Source organism: Gavialis gangeticus, unplaced genomic scaffold (genome assembly GCF_001723915.1).
Source record: "Gavialis gangeticus isolate Ggan-Ray unplaced genomic scaffold, GavGan_comp1, whole genome shotgun sequence".
NCBI classification, from domain to species: domain Eukaryota; kingdom Metazoa; phylum Chordata; order Crocodylia; family Gavialidae; genus Gavialis; species Gavialis gangeticus.
In genome coordinates, this window is record NW_017729008.1 from 29534304 (window position 1) to 29538458 (window position 4155).

The following is a 4155-nucleotide window of genomic DNA, read 5'->3' on the forward strand; positions in this document are numbered from 1 at the left end:
CAGCATCCTAGCAAGCAGGGCTGCTTGACAGTCATCTTAGTGGTAGCACTAGTGACAGCTGTTAAAAATGGAAGATGCCAAATGAGGTGCACAGTGGCACCAGCTGCTCCTTTTTCCTAGTGTTTCATTCACTAATTTGATTTTTGAACTCAGAGAGAATGGGTAGATATCAGTTTACAAACAAAAGGCTATATGCTAACCTCAAGAGCCTGGTGTATAGTGCTGAAAGGTTATTTAACATCCCCTACGGACCTTGGTAATTTCTTAGTGAGAAAAACTACCAGAACTCAATTTTTGACTACTTGATATTTCAAAAATGTCAGAAGATTTTTAAAATATACACTTTAATTATTATGCAGACATCTTGTTGACTGGTTCATTTGAATAAGAACAGAAATGAGCAGATATGAAATCCTGCAAATCTTATCCATAGGCATCAGTGCAGATGTTCTTACTGACTATACTTTTAGGTATAAATTTAGGGAAAAATTATCTCTAGACTATCTGAAAATATATGGGCACTATTCAAGATAGATGCATCAGTCTGGTTGTAGAAAGTGTTATGGCGTTTGAAAATTTGCATGAGATCACACAGTTGAGGACTTCACCTTACTATATGCATCCAAATCGTTTGAGGTAAGATTAAAATTGAAAAATCTAGCATGAACTTCCATATTTCCCATCTTTCATTGCTTCACTGCATAATCTTAATGTATTAATGCGGGGATTTTTGCATGTAATATACTAAAAGGCAAATCTAAGGAAATGGAACTAGATATATTAAGACATAACTGAAATCTTTCAGCTGACTAATAGCTGGATTGAAACAAGAGGCTATGGATGTAGTTCTAAAGAATCATGTAATTTGGGTTAAAAATGATTGCCCTGTTATTCCACTTAAAAGTACAAAAAAATTACAAGTTGCAAGTCATAATTTATCCTGGAACAACTTTGAGAAATATTACAAACTACTTTTCCAGAATTGCCCAGACTTCAAATTGTACATCCATTAGTATGATGCTGTAAGTCAAGGAAGCTCTTAAAAGTTTGCTTTTTCATTTGTTGTGGTTGCTATGCTAGTAACAATATGCCTCTGTAGCTCGCCAGTTTTTAAGCACTCAAAGCTAGTGGTTCCCACTGATGTCAGCAGAGCTATTCACATGCTTAAAGTTAAGCACATACATAACTGTTGGTTGGGCTGAGGCTTCAGATTCCTCATATATTCCGCAGAACCATGGCAAAACAGGCAGTCATATGTCTCTAATACTAATGACACCATCAGAAAGGCAAAATTAAATGGATGCAGGCTTTGGCTTTGATGACAGCAATTAGCAGCCAGCTTCAGGATTAGTTAGGCCCCTAGGCTGACACATTATCTTGCATGGTAATAAATCATACTGCAAATGAACCTATTAACCCCTTTATGCTATACCTGCCAACATCAAGAAATTGAAAAGTCTAAGGGGTTATATACATGTGCATTTCTAGCTGGCTTTTGGGGGGAGGGCGGGGAAATGAATGCCACATGTTGCAATTTGTTTTTCTTTCTTAAAACTTGGGAGATTATTATATCCTACTTCAAGTAAAGCCAGACAATAATGGGATTGAAGAATGCTGGGGACTGCTATATCCTAGCAGATGCAGACACCCCCCCACCAAAGTCAGGTAAGTGGCACCCACACCCAACCCAGCCCTGCTTTGTGACCTGCCCGGTCCAGGCTGCTCCATGTCCCTTTCACTATACTCATATAGGACACATCTTGAGGTTTTCATAATAGTCTATGAGGAACCCAGAAAAACTGGGGTCTTAGGAGCAAAAGCCTGAAGTTAAGTAAAATCCCTACTCTCCATTCTAAAATATGCCACATTTTATAAATTTCTAGTTACAAATGATTAACTTTCCAGGAAGGAATGGGATCCAAACTGTACCACAGACCATTCAAGTCCTTCAGTGGTCTTTTGATCACACCCGTGGCACCAAATACTGTTTCATGCCCAGAGCTGTGTACAAAAATAAAGGGAGTCCATTTGGACTGCAAGAACTTAGATATTTAGGACAAGAGCCATGTGCTCAGTACTGCTCCTTGCAGCCATGTAGTATAGCATGTGTTTGGAGCTACTGTGAAACTCTCCAAGCACACAGGCTTCCTACCCTACCAAACATCCCCACTACAGCTTGTGTTCCAACCTGCAGGTTTTTCCAAATACTAGGTTTTGTAAGTGGAATAACGTGTAACTGGCAGAGGATATTCTGGTTTGTTATAATAATACCCCTGAAAACAGACTAAGTTTCTGGCTGGGAAAAAGTCAGCATCTACTTTACTGTTGCTTCATTATTCTTGCTATTAAACTTAAAACTCTTCCTGTACCATTGGCAATCAGGACTTGTAGTAGAGATGATATCTGTTATTAGACCAAGAAGATTTTTGCAAAAAAAAATTCTTTAATTGCTATCTTTTGGGCACAAACGCCCTTCATCAAGCTTTGAGAAAAGATTGTAGAAGTTCTCCTGGGTAGAAATGAAAGTTCATATTTCATAGGATTTCACAGAGGAGTCAATAGATGGAAAACTCCTCTGGGCAGTCGGTTCATAGCTGTACCATCATATTTTTCTCTGTCTTTTAGCCTGCTTGTTCCTATCATTTGCTTTGTCCTTTACCAAAGTTCATCCATCCATAGGCACCGGTTCCATGGTTGCTCTGGGGCTCAAGCACCCACCAAAAACAGTTACAGGGTGCTCAGCACCCATGAGCTACATCAGGTGAGCTGGGATGAAGTAACATGCTGCCTCTTCTAGGCATGTGCAGGGCTTGGCACTGAACGCCAACAACAAAAAATGCAGCTACTGGCAAAAACCAAAGTCAGTGCCTACGCATCCATCTATTGCTGTTTCTAAATACTGTGCTTTCCTTGTACTCCAAATGCAACTTTTTGGAACTCCTGCTCTTCGCATAGAAACTGCATCTTTAAAATCACACTTTAAAATCTCCTTTTTCCTTTCCATAATGATACATTTTGATGAATTAAATTCTTTTCTCTGCCTTTCAAAGCCCAATATTTTTTTTTTAAACAGGAGATTCTAAGTTTGGTAGCCATATTTATCTGTCACTTCTCTCCACCATAATGTTGTATTCTTCAAAGTTAGTATTAAAGGTACTCTTATAAATGTATGCGATTTAGCATAGTCCATATAAAGAATAGTCATGAAAAATCTGGCATGCTCTGCATTCATTTTCATCCATGAACTTGGAGAGGAAGGTTGAAGAATTAATTAACCCTCCTGGCATCTGACTCAGAAGAAATTCAGCTGTAGGGAAACACCTTTTCTGCTTCTGAATCATCATGATTTGACACCTATTTACCCACTTTACATACTAGGGGAAAGATAATCTGTCTTGAATTTTAAAATGTGGAGGTAAGCTGTCTTTTTCTTCAGCACATTTAAACTAAAAAGCAACAATCTTCACATTCAAATCAGCATGCATGTTTGTTTTGTGTAAAGAGGAGAAGCACTGGTACAACTTTGGAGAGACACTCTGTGATAGACAGCTGTGATCATATTCCAAAACCTTTTACTGCTGACATCAGAGTTTCTTAACAATTCACCAGCCTACACATTTTCCCAGGAGACCTGTTTATCGGCTGCTGGGTAACAGCCCTGATTTTGATTAACGATGGAAACCCTGACTGTATGTAAAACCAAGGCCTGGTTGAATGACCCTCCAGATCCCATCTTGACCTAGCTGTCTCCAAAGGCATATGTGATTTAACAAGAAAGCAAAGGGGATCAGTAATGGAGTGCAGCCTTCCCTTTTTGTATCAGATTGATTGTTGTGTTCTCAGGTGCAGGATATTATGAGCCACAAAGCTATGCAGATTGACTGTGTCCAGCTGGTGCCTGAACCCCAGGATGGGCTTGATGTTAGTGCCTACATCACTCTTTTGCAATCCAGAGATATTATCTGGACTGAACATGGTTCTCATGACAGTGATTCTGGGGCTGATGCTTTTCATCCTTCCTACCTTCCAGAACCTGGCTCCATGAGGCAGGCTCAGTAGATCCACCATTACTCAAACCCAGTGGAGCTCAACGTTTTGGTCCTTGCGGCCCCGTTGCCTCTACCCAGTACCCAGCAGCACACAGGGCAGTGCTAT